This window comes from Ricinus communis, unplaced genomic scaffold (assembly GCF_019578655.1).
Source record: "Ricinus communis isolate WT05 ecotype wild-type unplaced genomic scaffold, ASM1957865v1 Ctg11, whole genome shotgun sequence".
Taxonomy (NCBI): Eukaryota; Viridiplantae; Streptophyta; class Magnoliopsida; order Malpighiales; family Euphorbiaceae; genus Ricinus; species Ricinus communis.
The window spans coordinates 207809-227609 of NW_025963410.1; the positions used below are offsets into that span (position 1 = coordinate 207809).

At 34.7% G+C, this 19801-nt stretch overlaps 1 non-coding gene across 1 annotated transcript; it reads right to left on the reverse strand.

Annotated features, from left to right (window-relative positions):
- Nucleotides 1-788: 788 nt before the first annotated feature.
- On the reverse strand, nt 789-895 carry LOC112535597. Its single transcript, XR_003079692.1, has one exon. It is a non-coding gene; the product is annotated as a small nucleolar RNA R71 (small nucleolar RNA).
- Between the last annotated feature and the right edge of the window lie 18906 nt (nt 896-19801).

Here is a 19801-nt window from a genome sequence, read left to right on the forward strand (position 1 = left end):
ACATAACACACTGGAGTAGTTCTAGGCTCACCCTTTCCCGAGAATACGACCTTGATACTCGCCATTAGTGCTAGTCTGCATCGATAAGTTCACTATGTTAGATTGTAGCCACATCAATAGCTCATCAAGTTTTTGGTGCCGTTGCCGGAGAACCCTTTGTGTGAACTAGAGTGAATTTGTGTTTGTGTTACTCTAGCCATTTTTGTTTTCTGTCTTTTGATTCTTTATTCTTTTATTCATTTATGTGTTCTTTAGTTGCTGCCTCTTAATTTTAGGTAGTTTATGACCAGGAGCTCTAATCCTACTCCTGTAGACCCTCTTGTTGAATTAGAGTGATCCCTCCATCTTTTGAGGAAGAGTATGCAAGAAGAAGACGAGCTGCGGATAAAGATTGAAGCCCTTATGAATAGACCAACAGAGATGGGATACAATAAGAACAACCAAGCTGCAAATGAAAACTGGACAATGTACGAGTTTGCTAGACCTTCTCTTGTAGGGACATAGACGAGTATATTACGACCACCTGTGGCAGCCAATAACTTTGAGATAAAGCCGAACGTGATACAAATGGTCCAGAATAGTGTACAATTTAGGGGACTGCCAAGCAAGGACCCAAATGCTCACATAACCAATTTCTTGGAGATCTGTGATACTTCAAGATAAATGGAACGACTAATGATGCCATTCGGTTGAGGCTGTTTCCATCCTTTTTTAGGGACCGAGCGAAGAGATGGTTGCAGTCACTCGAGAAGTTCTTATATAAGTACTTTCCTCTTGCTAAAACCGCTAGATTGAGAAATGACATATCTTCTTTTATGCAGTTCAATGACGAGAACATGTATGATGCCTAGAAGAGGTACAAGGACTTGCTTCGATGTTGCCCGCACCACAAATTACTAGTATGGATGCAGGTTCAAACTTTCTATAGTGGTTTGAACCTTGCTACTAGGCACATGGTAGATGGTGCAGCAGGTGGGGCCCTGAACAGTAAGACGCTAGAACAGGCGCAAAATCTGATAGAGGAGATGGCCATGAACAACTATCAGTGGTAATCCTCTAGGAGTCGGCCAGTTAAGCAAGGAGTGGTTAACCAATTAGATTCTATAGTAGCCTTGGTAGCTCAGGTGGAGCTCTTGGCCAAGAAAATAGACCAGCTCCAGATGCCAGTTCATGCAACACAAATTGGCTGCGACTTCTATGGTGGCACGCACTACGGTGCAAACTATAATGCGGGAGGTATGTTTGCTTCACCTACCACTTCTTCTCCTTCTCCATCCTCTTGCTGACCTTGAATAGGTACACTATATGGGTAATGCACCTAGAGAGCATAACAATTCGAAAAATGATATTAATATTTAATCAACTAAATTTCTTTCATAGCATTTGTCCAAGCATTAGATCGGTGCTTATGATTTTTGTTTCCACGCACTTTAACTCAACACTCCTGTTTATGCTCGCCCAATAAACCAAACCATCATAAAATAGATAGATTAGAAAGAGAGGAACAAAAGAAAATAACAAATGAGAACATAGGTAGGCTTTCAGATACTATAAGAAAAGAAATCACAAGTTCTTTATCCTCTTCCATGGCTAAGCATAAGTATGAAATCAAATTGATTAAATGCCTTAACCCATAGAGATGATCGACTCTGTGCAAAGCTAATTCATCTATGAACATAGTCGATGGGCTCTAACAGTCTAAATCGACTGTACAGGGGCCAAAAATGGGGTTTTGTAGACAAAGAACACAATAAAAGGAAGGAAGTGAGCAATAAGTCTAGGTTTGTAGTGAAGTCTTCATAAGTTCACAATGTTCTTGAAAAACCTATAACTTAATTCTCCGCAAGGTAGAAAATTGAAATTATATGCTCACTAGCCTCAAATATTCGGCTGCATGTGGTTTTCATAGTGCGAAAGCCTTCATTCTATAAGAAGAAGTAGAAGCTAAATATGAGTAAATAAATAAGAAAGATAAAAAAACCTATATCAAATTAAGAACTAGAGAGGAGTTGACTGGTCAACAACTCTCGTAGTCCCAAATTTTATGAGCCAACTTAACAAAGATAAGGGAAAATTCTCGTTGGGCTACCTAATAACACTCCCACACAAATTACTTCATTTTATGCGTACCAAACATCAAAATGCTCGCATTCCCGCTTGTATTATAATGAAGTAATTTCTACTAAAGTGTTATTAGGTAGGCTCACATAAATTCTCCCTTGTGTTTGTTAAGCTAGATCATAAAATTTAGAACTATGAATGTTGTTCACTAGTCAACTCCTCTCTAGTTCTTAATTTAACTTTAGCTTATTTATTCATATTTAGCTTGTAGTTTCTTCTTTTTATGGAATAAAGGTTTCTTCATTATGAAAGCGCATGAAATTGAATATTTGAGGCTAGTGAATATATTATTTCAGCTTTCTACATTACGGGAAATCAAGTTATGGGTTCTTTCAAGAACTTTGCAGACTTATGAAGGCTCGAGCTACTGAACCTAGACTTATCCCACGTTCTTTCTTTCTTTTATGTTCTTTGTATACCATTGTCTTTAAATCATTTCAATGTGATCCTTATGTTTGCAATATGGAAGAGAATAAAGAACTTCTGATTTCTTTCCTTATCAAATCTAAAATCCTAGCTATATTCTCATTTTATTCATTTCTTTTTTGTCTCTTTTGAGACGTAAATCCATGCGCGTAAGGGAGTAATCATGTTGTTTTTTATTAATCCATGGGATGCATATAATTAAGTAATTTGGGTCAGAGTGTTATTAGGTAAGCCCATATAAATTTTCCCTTATTTTCATTAAGCTGGCTCTTAAACTTTAGGACTACGACCAGTCAACTTGATAAGAACCCATCTTGCATAAGAAATCCTACTCCAACAAGGAATCTTAATTAGGCAAATCCTACTAGCTGGAATAATTCTATTCTAACAAAGAGTCCTACTCTAACTAGGAGTTCTACTCCAACAAGGTGTCCTAATGATTTTGGGAGTCTAAATGACATCAAGAATTCAAGTGACATTGAGAATCCTAATCCAACTAGGATTCAAGATCCACTTCACATCCATGGAGACCCAATTACAAGGTCCAAGGCTAAGAAGATAAAAGAAGCTATCAGTGGGCTTATTCAAGATATTTGGGCTAAGGACATATTAAAGCTTGAAGAGTTGGATTCAAATTCAAGGCTCATTAATCTAATTTGGTTTATTGGGCTTGAATAAATCTAATATGGGCTTAATGAGCATAAAGGAGAACAAAAGGGAGTTCAGGCCCAATTAGCTCCACCAAAGATGGCCCATGCATGTGGCTTAAAGAAACTAGGGTCTCTTACTCCTAATGGGTGGCTACATAGTATTTTAGGAGTATTAGGACTTTGTTTTTAGTTATCTATTTTAGTTAGGATGTTTATCTCTATTCTATTTGAGTTGTAATTCCTTAATAGCTTAGAATTAGGATTTTCTAAAGGCAATAAAAGCCTAGTATGAATTTCCAAGTTGATTGATTGATGATTAATATATTTTGTGAGTTTATCTATTCTTAGTTCTTATTTATAGCTAATTTGAACTTATTAAGTAATTAATTATTTGTGCCATTCAAATCAATTTATAATCAACACTAAATTATGGTGTCTTCTACCTTTAATACATTAGGTTTGATGGTTTATTATACTTGAAGGGTCTAAGGTCTCCATTGATATGGTTCTAGATAGATCTTGGGTAATGAAATCAAACTTGCATCCTTTGATATAGGTTAGGTTCGTATCATAACTCATATCTGGTCCTTAATATGAATTTTGTTTATTCATCTTTCTTTCTTTATTTTTTTCATATTTAACTTCTAGTTTCTTCTTCTTATGGAATGAGGGCTTTCACGCTATAAAAACTGCATGCAATCGAATACTTGAGGCTAGTGAGCATATTATTTTAGTTTCTACCTTATGAGAGATTAAGTTATAAATTCTTTCAAGAACTTTGCCGACTTATCAAGACTCACACTTGTGTTCTTTGTCTATCTTTGTATTTATAAAAATTCTATTTGATCCTTATGCTTAGCCGTACGGAAGAGAATAATAAAACTTGTGATTTCTTTTCTTATCGTATATGAAATCCTACCTATGTATCGCGTTGTCTAGTATGATGGTTTGGTTTTATTTAGGGAGCATAAACACAATTGTCAGTGAAATGGCATGGAAGGGGTAATTGTGGACACCGATCCAATGCTTAGACGAATGTGAAGAAAGTAAATTAGTTGATCGAGTATTGATATCATTCTCTGAATGATTGTAGATGAATCTTTAGAGAAAAGAGGGAATGATGAGAATTGAGGCACGAACAAATATTCTAGTTCAAGATTTACACCATTGGGTTCTCGATCATTCCTTATTCCTCTAGGCACGACAACACTATGACACAAGGATTTGCGTAAGAAATTATGGAAATACAATTGATAAACTTGACCAATGGCATTAGGGTTTTGCTTTAAGATTAAGCAAGATGAGACGTAAATCCATGCGCGTAATGGAGAAATCATAATGTTATCAATGAATCCAAGCATAATATAATCAGGAATGCAAGGTTTTCTTTTTTTTTTTTTATCTTTAGGATGCATATAATTGGAGTGTCATTAGGTAGGCTGATACGAACCTAACCTATATCAATCCATATGCAAGTTTGAATTCATTGCCCAAGATCTATCTAGAACCAGATCAATGAAAACCTTAGACCCTTCAAGTATATTAAACTATCAAAACTAAGGTATTAGAGGTAGAAGACGCCACAATTTAGTATGGATTCTAAATTGATAAGTCAGATTTGAACGCCACAAACAATAAATTCCTTGATAAGTTTGAATTAGCTATAAACAAGAACTAAAAATAGAGTATAAACTCACAAAATATATTAATCATCAATCAATCAATTTGAAAATTCGTACTAGGCTTTTGTAGCCTTTAGAAAACCCGAATTGAAAGCTATTGAAGAATTACAACTCAAATAGGATAAAGATAAATATCCTAACTAAAATAGTTAATTAAAAACAAATTCCTAATACTCCCAAAATACTATGTAGCTACCCATTAGGAGTAAGAAACCCTAGTTTCTTTAAGCCATATGCATAGGCCATCTTTGGTGGAGCTAATTAGGCCCAAACTCCATTCTGTGCTCCTTTATGCTCATTAAGCCCATATTAGATTTATTCAAGCCCAATAAACTGAATTAGATTAATGAGCCTTGAATTTGAATCTAACTCTTCAAGCCTTGATGTGTCCTTAGCCCAAACATCTTGAATAAGCCCATTAAGAGCTTCTTTTATCTTTTTAGCCTTGGACCTTGTAATTGGGCCTCCATAGATGTGAACTGGATCTTGAATCCTAGTTAAAGTAGGATTCCTTATTAGAGTAGGAATCCTAGTGCAAATAGGAATCGCATCATCCCATCATTCTTTAGGATTTGCATTATTCCCTCCTTCTTCAGCATTATTCATCCTCGAATCGTCACCTATATCAAAATCAAAAAGAGAAAGATCAGCAGTATTAAAAGTAGCACTAATTCCATACTCATTGGGCAATTCCAATTTATATGCATTATCATTAATCCTTTCAAGAACTTAAAAAGGACAATCTCCTCATGGAAGTAACTTGGAACCCCTTTGTGAAAGAAGCCTTTCCTTGCGCATGTGCACCTAAATCCAATCACCAAGTTCAATAACAAACTTCACACGCCCTCTATTGGCTTGTTGAGCATAAACTGTATTCTTTCTTTCAATATTTGCATGCACCTTCTCATGCAAACTCCTCATAAAATCTCCCTTTTTCTTTCTATCTAGATTAACACGTTCACTAAAAGGTAAAGGAATCATATCTAATGGAGATAAAGGAATAAAAGTATAAACAACTTCAAAAGGATATAATTGAGTAGATGAGTGCACATTACGATTATATGCAAACTCTATATGCGGCAAACATTCTTCCCAAGGTTTTAGGTTCTTTTTAACCATAGTACGCAACAAAGTACCTAAAGTCCTATTAATTACTTCAGTTTGACCATCAGTTTGTGGATGACAGGTAGTAGAAAACAATCACTTAGTTCCCAACTTTCCCTATAAAGTCTTCCCAAAGTAGCTTAAGAACTTTACATCCCTATCACCAACAATAGTTCTAGGCATACCATGCAAACACCCAATTTCTTTGATATTAATGCTTGCCTATTTACCCTTATTTTCTCACAATCATTCAACCATAACAATCTATATGGTTTTTGGATGTTTAGTAGTAGGTAAACGCAACCTATCAACTAAACTAGCACTAACAACATTAGTACAACTGCCCCTATCTATAATCAAACTACACACCTTGTCTTGGACTTGGCATTTAGCATGAAAGATGTTCTCTCTTTGGACTTCATTCTCTTCCTTTGCTTGTATATTAACAGCACATCTTGTGACAAACAACTTACCATTAAGCCCAATTTGCTCATCTATGTCACTTGCATCCTTAAGCTTGGGCATGCGTTCTTCATCATCATCACTATCACTCTCAATATCACCATTTTGTGTAGTCACCATTACATGCTTATTTGGACGTTGTGATACAATATGTCCCTGCCCTAAATATTTAAAACACTTAATATCTCGAGATCTAGTGTTAGAAGTTTCGGGTTTACCTTACGTTTTAGTGTTGCCCAAATCTTTCCCATTCTTGTTAACATCTACTTTGGGCTTAGAAAAGCTCTTGTCATTATCTTTCCAATTCGGTTTCCATGTGGAAGTTGTATTTCCCAAGTTGTACCTAGTCGTTTTACTCCTTAATTGCTTTTCAATCTTGATGGCTTTATGTAGCATGTCCTCCATCTCAATATAGTCTTGCAACTCAAACACATCAACAATGTTCTTGTTCAATCCACTCAAGAATCGTGCCATAGTTCCCTCTCTTTCCTCCTCTATTTTGCCTCTTATCATTGCAATTTCCATCTTTTGGTAGTATTCCTCCACACTTTTAGATCCTTGTACCAATCTTTGTAGTTAATTGCATACATCTCTATAGTAATGTTGGGGTACAAATCTCTTCTTCATGACGGCTTTCATCTATTGTCAACTAGTAATAGGCACTTCTCCGTTTCTCTTCCTACTTAATAAAAATTGATCCTACCAAATTATAGCATAATCTGTGAATTCAACAGTTGCGAGTTTTACCTTTTTCTCTTGAGTGTAGTTATGATAATCAAAGATGAAATCTACTTTCTTTCCCATTCCAAGTATGCTTCAGGATCGACTTGGTCTTGGAACTTAAGAATCTTCATCTTTATATTTCCAAAGTTGTTATCTTACCTTCTACGCCCTTGTTCATTATCATTAATAGGCTCATCATCATCATCATCATGCCATCTCCCTCTACAAACTTGTCTAAGTGCATGTTGGTTTATGTGGTTGGCGTTGTTGTTAGGGCCATATTTTATTTGTTTCCACCCTCTCCACTGGATCACCAAAATCTCAAAGTTGTGCCCTTATACGCTCCAAATGCTTTATAACTTGTGCCATGGTTGGCTCCGACAGATTAGCCTTGATGATATGAATGTTATGAATGTGGCTAACTTGTGCCAAACCCGTATTCAATATTGATGTCTTCACCAAGGATCACTCACCTAATCAAGCAAACAAATTCTAACTCTCAACAAGTCCCTTAAATAACTTATACTTAAGAACCTTAATTATAAAGAATTAAAGGTGGTTTAACATAAACATAAGTTTAAATTAAACTAAATTTGTAAAATACCAAGCCTTCACTTGATAAATTCACCAAGTTCATAAAGAACAAAAGAATAGAATTAACTCTAAAATAATCAATATTCAACAACTCCCTTTATATAGAAATTCGTACTAACTTATATAGGCCTTAAAGAAAACCTAATTCTATAATGATAATGAAGCAAATAACAATATGACTAGGAATAGAACTCCTAAACTAAAAGATAACTTAAAACAAGACTCCTAACTATTAAAAGACTTCTTTAAATGAGCAAATACTCCTACAATTCGTCCAACCCTAGACCATATAATAAACATGACATTTAGGCTTAAGTAATATGTAATAAGCGGCCTATTCTTGAGTATAAATATTATAGCCTTTAGAAAACCCTAAGTCTAAGATATTAAGGAATGAAAACTCAAATAGGATAGAGATAAACATTCTAACTAAAATAGATAACTAAAAGAAAGTCCTAATACTCCCAAAATACTATGTAGCCGCCCATTAGAAGTAAAAACCCTAGTTTCTTTAAGCCACATGCATGGGTCATCTTTGATGGAGCTAATTAGGCCCAAACTGCCTTATATGCAATTGTACCATCTCCTCTAACTCCATATAAGGTTGTAAATCCACTCGGTCAGCTATCTCCTTGATCAAACTAGCCAAGAAATGTGCCATGATAGCCTCCATGTCCTCATATATGTTGGTTCTCATCTTTATCATCTCCATCTCCTTGTACTAATCTTCAAAGAAAAGTTAGTAATAAGGAAAAAAATAAAATAAAATGTAAATTGAGACCCTCACAAGCACTCCCTTTTATGTTCCCACTCAATTGATGGGGTTGGTCACTCGTGTGTACTCAAAACCAATGTTCTCTCGATTTTCGTCATAACACTCTAGCTAATTCTTTTATGGTCTTAAGTGAATCACACTTTAAAATAATTCAACTAGCTTGTTATGTGTAAGTTCTAAAACTGAAATTGTACAAACAAGTTTGAACCAAAACAGACAGAAATAAGAAAATATAATAAACAAGAAGCAATAAAAAGAGAACTTCAAAAAAATGCAAAAGATGTATCAAAGAAATAATATTGAAAGAAGAGAAATAAAAATAGCCAAAATTTCAAAATAAGAATTGTTCAAACATGCAAAAGAAGCACATTCCTAAAAATTAGGATCTTAGGTAAAGACCCTCTAGTAGCCGAATTCCCTATCCCAATAGAACTAGGATTTGTATTTCAGTAATTTCAATCCAAATAGGTATGTTAGACCACATCCTAATGTGAGATATATTAAAATTCCTCTTTAAACAAGATCTCCAAATCCAACTATGATTAGGATTTTCCAATACTAGCCGAATTCCTTCTTTGTTGTAGCTTTTTTAGAAAAAATATGTAAACTAATCAATGGCCCAAACCTTCCTCCTTTTTGTCTTAATGATAACTAACAAGGCTGAATCTGATTTGATATCAAACAGATTCAAAACAAAAAGACTAAACAAGTAATACAGAACAATAATAAGAACCAAATTAAAAGAAAGATCTGTGTTGATGCAAGAAGGATGCCCAAAGTGAAAAGTCGAATGGGCCATACTTGAATTATCCAACATATGACAAAGAGATGTATGCATTGGTTTGTGCACTTTAGACATGCAACATTACCTTTGGACTAAAGATGTTGTGATCTATACCGATCATCAATCCTTAAAGCGTTTGAAGGGACAAAACAAGTTGAATAGGTGAGATGCTAAATGCAGCGAATTCATTGAATCCTTTTCTTATGTTATCAAGTATAAGCAAAGTAAAGATAATGTTGTAGCAGATGCATTATCTCAGAGGTATGCGCTTCTTTCCATTTTAGATGCAAAATTATTAGGACTTGAGCATATTAAGGAATTCTATATGAATGATTCTGATTTTCGCAATATGTTTAGTGCTTGTGGGAAAGTTGTCTTTTGAAAATTCTACAAGCATGATGGATACTTGTTTAAGGAAAAATGCTTATGTGTGCCTATGTTCTCTATGTGAATTGCTTGTGAGGAAAGCTCATGGGGGTGGGTTAATGGGGTATCTTGTATTGCCAAGACTTTGGATGTGTTGCATGAACATTTCTTTTAGCCTAATATGAAGCGTGATGTTGTGCGAATATGTGATAATTGTATTCCTTGCAAACAGGCAAATCCAAGCTTAAATCTCATCGGTTGTATACACCATTACCTGTTCCTAGTACACCTTGGATTGATATTTCCATGGACTTTGTGCTTGATTTACCTAGGTCTAGGAGTGGAAAAGATTCAATATATGTGGTTGTTGATAGGTTTTCTAAGATGGCTCACTTTGTTCCATATTATAAAACCAATGATGCATCACATATAGCTGATTTGTTTTTTAAGGAGATTGTGCATGTACATAGCATGCCTTGCACCATTGTGAGTGATAGAGATTCTAAGTTCTTGAGTTACTTTTGAAAGACTTTTTGGTGCAAGTTAGGTACTAAGCTATTGTTTTCTACTACCCATCATCCACAAAACGATGGTCAACGGAAGTGGTTAATAGGACTTTGTATAGTGCCTTGCATTCTATCATTAAAAAGAACTTGAAAACTTGGGAAGAATGTTGACCGCATGTTGAATTTGCTTATAATAGGAGTGTGCATTCTACTACTAAATATTCACCTTTTGATATTATTTATGGTTTCAATCCTTCAGCTCCATTAGATTTATCTCGTTTGCCCATGCATGAGCGTATTAATTTAGATGGTGCAAAGAAGGGCGAATATGTGAAGCAATTGCATGATAAGGTGCTATTAGACATTGAAAAGAGGATGGAGCAATATATTACTCAAGCTAACACAAGGCGAAAGAAAGTGATTTTTTAGCCTATAAATTAGGTTTTGGTACATATGCGAAAAAAAAGGTTTCCAGCTCAAAGGCGTCCCAAACTACTCCCAAGGGGACATGGTCTTTCTCAAGTTGTTGAAAGAATCAATGACAATGCTTATAAACTTGATTTAACTCGTGAGTATAATGTTAGTGCTACTGTTAATGTTGCTGATTTAATTCTCTTTGATGTAGGTTATGATTTGAGGACACATCCTTTTGAAGAGAGGGGGAATGATCCAACCCCTTATCCGAAAGAGCCAAGTAGCCAATTAGCCAACTAAGTCAAAGAGATCAAGTTCCAAGCCTAGGTGATCCATTATTCATCAAGGGAGGCCCAATTACAAGAGCTAGAGCCAAGAGAATGAAGGAGGCCTTAAATGGTCTTATTCAAGACATTTGGGCCAAGCCTTCTATGTCACATGAAGAGTTAGAGTTAATCAAGCCTAATCTTGTTATTAACCTAATTCAACATGTTAGGCTATGAATCCTTAAGTTTTGGATGAAATTTTACCCAAGGGAACAAGGGAAGGCCGGATTCTTAAAGAGGAAGCAAGGAAATAAGCTTAAAGAGGAAACAAGGAAGCACATGCTTGTGAGCTTGACCTAGATGCGTAATTTTATTTAGGAAACAAGGGTAGCCACCCCTTATAGTTATTTACGAATCTTCTAGAGGAAAAAGGGAACAACGAGAATTAAGGCATGCCTAAATATTTTGATTCAAGATTTGCACTATTAGGATCTCCATCATTTCTTGATCCTCTATGCACGAGGACTCTTGATGACATCAAGGATTGGCATAAGAAATCATAGGAACACAATTGATAAGCTTAACCGGTGGCATTAGGGCCTAGCTTAATAATCAAGCAGGACGAGTCATAAATCCATTCATGTAAGGGAGAAATCATGTTGTTTTCAATTAATCCAAGTATAGGTAGGCCCATGCGAATATTCTCTTATTTTCGTTAAGCTAGCTCATGAAGGTTGGGGTTTTGAGAGTTGTTGACCAGTCAACTACTCTCTAGTTGTTGATTTGACTTTAGTTTAGTCATTTTTCTTTATTCATTTATTCAATTTATCTTGTAGTTTCTTTTTTCTTATGAAATGAGGGCTTCAAACTATAAAAATCACATGCAATTGAATACTTGAGGCAAGTTAGCATATTATTTCAGTGTTCTACCTTGCAAGAAATCAAGTTATAGGTTCTCTCAAGAACTTTGGGAACTTATCAACACTTATGCTAGTGAACATAGACTTATCGCTCATGTCCTTTCATTCTTTTGTGTTCTTTATCTACCCTTGTGTTTAAATGAATTTGATTTGATCTTTACACTTAGCTATATAGAAGAGAATAAAGAACTTGTGATTTCTTTCCTTATTGGATCTGAAATCTTATTTTTGTTAGGCTAGCTCATAAAATTTTAAACTACAAGAGTTGTTGACCAGTCAACTACTCTCTCGTACTATAAAAATTGAATGCAACTAAATACTTAAGGGTAGTGAGCATATAATTTGAGTTTTCTATCTTGCAAAAAATTTGGATATAAGTTCTTTTAAGAACTTTGTGGACTTACCGAGACTCGCTCTAGCGAACAAAGACTTATCAATTATGTCCTTTATTTCTTTTGTGTTCTTCGTCAACCCTTGTGTTTAAGTAAATTTGATTTGATATTTCACTTAGCCGTATGGAAGATAATAAAGAACTTATGATTTTTTTCCTTCTCAAATATGAAATCCCACCTAAGTTTTCATATTTTGTTTCCTTTGTTCCACTCTATCTAATCTGTATCTATTTGGTGGTTTGCTTTTATTTGGTGAGCATAAATATGAGTATTGATTGAAAGCGCATGGAAGTGGCAATCATAGGCACCGATGAAATGCTTGGACAAATATGAATAAAGAAAATTAATTGATCGAGTATCGACATCATTTTTAGAATGACCGCAAACGAATCTTTTAGACGAAAGAGGGAACGTCGAGAATCGAAGCATGCCCCAATATTCTAGTTCAGGAATTGCACCATTGGGATCTCCATCATTCCATGTTCCTCTAGGCACAAAGACTCCTAATGAGACAAGATTTGGGAATCATAGGAATGAAATTGACAAGCTTGACTGGTGCCTTAGGGCGTGACTTGATGATCTAGCAGGATGAGACACAAATTCACACTCGTAAGGGAGAAATCATGCTGCTTTCAATTAATCCAAGTGGGAATGTGCGTGTTTTGATGTTTGGGACGCATATAATTATGTAAATTGGCTTAGGTGTTATTAGGCATGCCCATGTGAATTCTCCCTTATTTTTGTTATTCTAGCTCAGAAGATTTGGGACTGTAAGTGTTGTTGATACTAAACTCCTCTTTATCTAGTATGATGGTTTGATTTTATTTGGGGAGCATAAATACCACTATTGAGAGAAAGCACATGGAAGCGGCAATTATAGGCACCAATCCAATGTTTGGACGAATGCGAAGAAAGAAAATTAGTTAATCGAGTATTGATTTCATTCTCCAAATTATCACAGACGAATCTTCTAGAGGAAAGAGGGAACGATGAGAATCTAGGCACGCCACAATATTCTGATTCAGAATTTGCACCATTGGGATCTCCATCATTCCATGTTTTTCTAGGCACGAGGACTTGCGATAACATAAAGATTGCCATAAGGAATCATGGGAATGTAATTAACAAGCTGGACTAGTAGCATTAGGCTGTGACTTGATTATCTAGCATGATGAGACGTAAATCCACACGCGTAAGAGAGAAATCATGTTGCTTTCAATTAATATAAGCAAGAATGTGTGTGTTTTGATGTTCGGGACGCATATAATTATGTAATTTGGCTTGCGGTATTGTTAGGTATGCCCATGCAAATTCTCCCTTGTTTTTATTATTCTAGATTAGAGAATTTGGGACTGTGAGAGTTGTTGACCAGTCAATTCTTCTTTGTCTAATATGATGGTTTGGTTTTATTTGGGGAGCATAAACACCGTTGTTGAGAGAAAGAGCATGGAAGTGGTAATTATAAGCCCGATCCAATGCTTGGATGAATGCGAAGAAAGAAAATTAGTTGATCAAGTATTGATTTGATTCTCCAAATTATCATAGACAAATCTTCTGGAGGAAAAAGGGAAAGAAGAGAATCGAGGCACACCCCAATATTCTAACGACACAAGGATTAGCATAAGGAATCATGGAAAAGCAATTGAAAAGCTTGACTAGTAGCATTGGGGCGTGACTTGATTATCTAGCAAGACGAGATGCAATCCACATGCGTAAATTAGAAATCATGTTGCTTTTGATTAATCAAAGCGGGAATGCACATGTTTCGATGTTTATGATGCATATAGTGATGTAATTTGGGTTGTGTTATATTAGGTGTTAAAGAACCTCTAAGAATAGAATCCATGAGGGCTAGTCCTTATGAACCGATGAATCACTAACTTGAAAACCCAAAGACCAACTTGAAATCAAACACTAGGATCGTCTAATCAGATTGTAAGATGATCAAGAATTAGAACCTAAGGAAAACTAAGTCCCTTAAACCCTAATTCCAAGTACGCCATAAGGATAGATAAACTCTTTGATAAGTAAGTTTTGCATTCAAATAAGAACACAAGATACATGAAATTTTTGCTTGAAATAAAGTAAAAACTTTAATTAATCATAATGTCTACCAATTTCTCTACCATCAAAGTGCTAGCAATATTTGTACAACTACCACTATCAATAATGATAGTGCATGTCTTACCTTGCACATGGCACCTAGTGTGGAACATGTTATCCCTTTGCTGCTTTATATTATCTTCCTCCTTCATTTGCGCATTAAGTGTGCACCTAGCAGCCAAAAGATCACCTCTCATAGGACCCTCAATACCATCATCACTACTGGCGTCTCATCTTCATTACTCTCTAGCAACCATTATCCTCTTATTAGGACATTGTGAAGCAATGTGCCCATGCCTCAAACACTTGAAGCATTTAATGTCCCTATTTTTCCCTTTATTAGCTTTGGTTGTGTTGATCTCCTTGTTGCCCAAAACATTCTTACTTTTGTTCCCATAAAAAATAACCTTGTCATCTCCTCTTTTGTTTCCTATCTATTGATTAGGCCAATTAGGCCTATTGCTTGAAGTGCTTTTCTGTTCAGACCTTGTTGCACCCATTGGTTTTAATTGCTTTTCAACCTTAATTGCAAGATGAACTAACCCCTCAAGTTCTATATAATGTTACAATTCGATCCTATCCGTAATCTCCTTATCAAGCCTACCAATAAAATATGCCATGGTAGCTTCTCTATCTTAATCCAAATCAGTCCTTGTCATGAGCATTTCCATTTCCTTATAATAATCCTGTAAATTTTAGTACCTTGCTTCAAAACTTGGAGTCTCTGATGTAACTCCCTATGGTAATGTCTAGGTACAAAACGTCTTTTCATGATGGTTTTGGGAGCATGCCAAGTATCAATAGGTTCTTTCATGTTTCTTCTCCTACTCACCACCAATTGATCCCACCATACTATTGCTTATTCAGAAAATTGAGTAACCACTAACTTTACCTTCTTTTCCTTATAAAAGTTATAACATCAAAGATAAGGTCTACTAGCTTTTCCCACTCCAAATATGCCTCCAGATCTTATTTGCCTAAAAGGGTAGGAATCCTAAGTTTGATGCTACCCAAATTTCTATCCACATCATTTTTTATACCCATAGTAACCACCAAACTCACCTCCACGATTCCCTCTACCCATTGCATTATCTCGGCATCCCCTAGATCCTCTACCCATGCCATGCCCAACACCCACAATTATGGCATTATCATCATCATCATAGCCTAGATCTAAATCTTCCTCATTACCTACCAAGTTCTACCTATTATTTCCTAAATGAGCATTAGAATTGATTTGCTCTAATATGGCTCTTTGGTTGGCTGCCATGTCTAACCACATCCTCTCTATAGCCTTATTGATGTTCATTATACTCCATTGCACTCTTTCACTTTCATGTATTTGTGCCACGAATATGCCATGATTAAGTTGAGGCACATTCTCCTCTCTTTCACCTTCACTAGAGGTATTTGACATTGCTATAAGAAAAAGTTAGTATGCCAAAATAAGAATAAAAAACAATAGGACCTCACCAATTGCACCCTTATGTGTTTACTCTCCAAAAATGGGTGTTTGCTCTCATGTTTATACACAATAACGTTAACACCCAAGACTGAAACCCACACTACGCGACTTGTTCTCAAGTGTTCTTATGCGAATCAAGAACTCATACACAAAGTTTCAAACTATACAAGTAACACACAAAGAATCAAGCTTTAAAAGACTAGTTGAGTAAGTGGGTAAACTCAAGAATTTAAGCAAAACAACAATGAAATCAAGAAAAGTAGTAGTTAAGAATAAAATAAAACTCAAAAAGATTCAAAAGACATTTGAAAGAATAAATCTAAGATGCAAAGATTTAAGGAAAATCGTCAAGAATCAAGAAAGTATTTCTGGCCAAGAATCTTGAATTCCAAACCAAACAGCAATAAGAACAAGAGTTTAGTGTTCAAGAATGTTAGAAAACTCAAAAAGATTTAAAGAACATGAAAAGGAACAATCTAAGATGTAAAAATTCAAGGAAATTCGTTCAAGATTAGGAGTTACCTCTATGATCACCAAGAATGCCAAATCTGCCCAATCTTGAAGAGAAAACAAAAATAAGAATTTGCAAAGAAAAAGAATGAAGGCAGATCACCCTAAAAACATGTGTTTAAGTATCAAAACAATAGGAAAGAGTATTACATAGTTCTCTATAAGTCAGCCACCTAATCCCTTGTAAATAGGGATTCCTTTCAAGATATAGTGTATCAAGCTTAAGAATCCTTTAAGGATTAGGAAATATATAAATTCCAACAATATTATGACTCATAACAATCCTAATATCATCATGAAACATGAAATTAGCATTAAGGTTTCATTAAAACACCAACTATATTCAAGACAAAGTCAATAACCTTATCAAAATTAAGATTCTTTAAGAATCATAAGTAGAGATCAAATTTTTTCAAGATTTGTTTTTTCTATCTTTGTTTTATCTTTCCTTTTCTTTCTTTTCTTTTTTTTATCCGAATCTGAAAACAAGCTAAACAAGAATAGTTAGAAGAAACTAGATGCTAAATATGAATAAATAAATACAGAAAGATAGATAAACTAAAGTCAAATCAAGAACAAGAGAAGAGTTGATTGGGCAACAACTCTTGTAGTCCTAAAGTTTATGAGCCAGCTTAACAAAAATAAGGGTAAATTCACATAGGCCTACTTAAAACACTCCGACCCAAATTCTTTTGGTATATGCATTTTAAACATCAGAGCGCTTGAATTCCGGCTAGTATTATGCTTGGATTAATTGAAAACAACATGAGTTATGCCTCGTCCTTAAAGGAGCAAGGAATGATGAAGATCCCAATGGTGCAAATCATGAATAAGAATATATAAGAAATTCTACTCTAATAAGAAAACCTAATAATGCAAATCCTACTTGCTCAAGGAATCCTACTTTAATAAGGAGTCCTAATTCCACTAGGAATCCCAATCCGGCAACGAGTTCTGATGAGATGAGGAGTTCAAGTGACAAAAAGAATCTTATTTCCACTAGAAATCCTAGTGCGATTCAAACTCTAAATGAGAGTAGGCTTAATCAAGATAATGGGCCTCAAGATACTCTTATCAGCTCAGTCCAACATATGGAGGCATGATCAAAACAAGATAATCCCAAGATAATCAAGTCAAGCTATTTGAAGTCTAATACTCAAGAATAGGCTGCATATCACATGTTACTTAAGCCCAATTGTAATGTTTATTATATGGACTAGGGTTGGATAAATTTTAGAAGTATTTGTTCAGAGAAAGGATGGACGTGAAGATAAGTCTATACTCACTAGCGCGAGTGTTCATTAAGTCCAAGAAGTTCTTCAAAGAACGCATAACTTGATTTCCCGCAAGGTAGAAAACTGAAATAATATGCTCATTAGCGTCAAGTAGTCAGTTGCATGTGCTTTTTATAGTGCGAAAGCCCTCATTCATTTGGACCTAAACATAGGAGGGAAATAGTAATTAACCCTTTAATAATAGAAAGAGTTGCCTATATACATAATACACAAGACCTGACCATGGACACCGAAAAGGAAAGAGAAAAGACATGATGAGCTTTTCTATCAAATTGATCCTGGTGTATTTAACAAGATATGGCCTGCATGCATTGGCACTATATCACATAGCACCTCATTTGTGTATCTACCTATTGTGAAGGGTACAATAACCTGCTTATTCACCTTAATCTCACCACAATTGCTAAGGCATAGCAATCTATATGGTATAGAATGAGGTATCATGTCACAACCGAATTTTTTTAATTAATAATTAATATTCATTAGCATGTTATTAAACATGTCATCTGTATCATAATTATGTATGACCTATTTTATTATATTATGTGGTAGATAAATCAATTTTTTAGTTACATATTGATTTAATTGAAAAGTAATGACTTTGGACTAAATTGGAAAGTTAGAAAGAAAGAGGATTAAATTATAAAATTTCCTATTTTTACACCAATTTACCACATCTTCATTTCTTCATTTCTACATATACTTCCTATTGCCTCTTCTTCTTTGTCTCTCTCATTCTTCTCCTTTTCTTCTTCAAACCTTTCATTTAAATTTTGATTTCCTAATCAAACTCTACAAACTTTTAGTAAGTGGGAATCTATTTCTTCTTATAAGTTTGAAGGATTTGGGCTTTCATAATCAAGGGAAATAAAGGTGAGTAATATTAATTTCTTTGTTTTGCTGTAAATTAGGATTAATGATATGAAATTATTGATGATTATGTGTTTTGGAATTGTTTTAATCAAGAGTGAACATGCTATTACTTGTGATCTTGAAGCTGAAATTTATGGGCAGAATTTTTCACCTCTGATTTCGTGACTTTAGAGGCTTAATCTCGAAAATTTCCAACATGAAAGTTGTAGATATATGTTTCAGGAGTATTTGTGTAAAATGGTTTTGCATAACATTGAGTGAGTATGAACTTATAAGGTGACGAATTGCTGCTGCTCTATTTGTGGTTCAGCAGGTGACCTGATTTTTTTGCTGATATTTTGAGGCATTTAGAGGCTGAACCAAACAAAGAGTTAAACATAAAAGTTGTTCATTTATATATTTGTGACATTTCATAATTTTTGGTTGAGTATAACATGAGATATATTGAACTTAATATGGCCTGCTCGAAACTGTTTTAAGGAGAAATCGGACTTAGGATTCAGAAATTTGTTACTAATTGTGTGTTTCACAACTTGAGCTAGAGAAATCCAAATTGAGTAAAATTAGTGTCTATAGAAACTTTAGGATGTTAAATTTATATCTGTAGAGTTTCATCAGAAAATTTATTCATTTGGCTAGTAATTTAATAGGAAACTTTTTACTGTTCTGTTTAAATGGAAATTAGAGCAACTGTATTGAGAATGCCATAACTATTTTTATACAAATGATTTTGAAGTGATTCTTTTTGCTACGGTTTCTATAAAAATGGAAGTGTAATTTTGGAAAAGATGAGATTTTTATTAGTTGTACATAAGTTTGGGTGTAATTTCTAAGTCAGTACCTACAAGCTGCCTACATCAACAAATATGTTGATTTAATGTCATTCATCTCATGCATCATATTAACATCAAGAATATATGTTATTTTGTTGAAATGTCATGTTCTATGGATATTAAAGATATGTATATTTATGCCTTGTGATTGAATTGTATTTGTATTGAATATGTGAATAGGTTCGTCCAAAGGCAAGGAAGTGGTAAGAGAAAAAGAATAGGATTACTTTGTTATCCTATAAATTTTGGTAAGTATTTAATAGACTAAACTTTGTGTATATTGAGTAGGAACTGCTACATTTGATCTTGATAATCTCTTGGTTGATTGAGTTGATATTGGTTATGTTATTGGCCTGTTGTAAAGTGAATTGATTGTGATTAAGGATTGATGACTCTTGAATTGATATTTTATGATCGGGAAAGCTGAGTCGGGCAGATAGTCTTGTCAAGTGGTCACTGAAATGTGAAAATGTGAGGATGAGTCATCTGATCCTAATTTGATAGAAATAATGTGGAATTGAATTATTTGACTTGGTT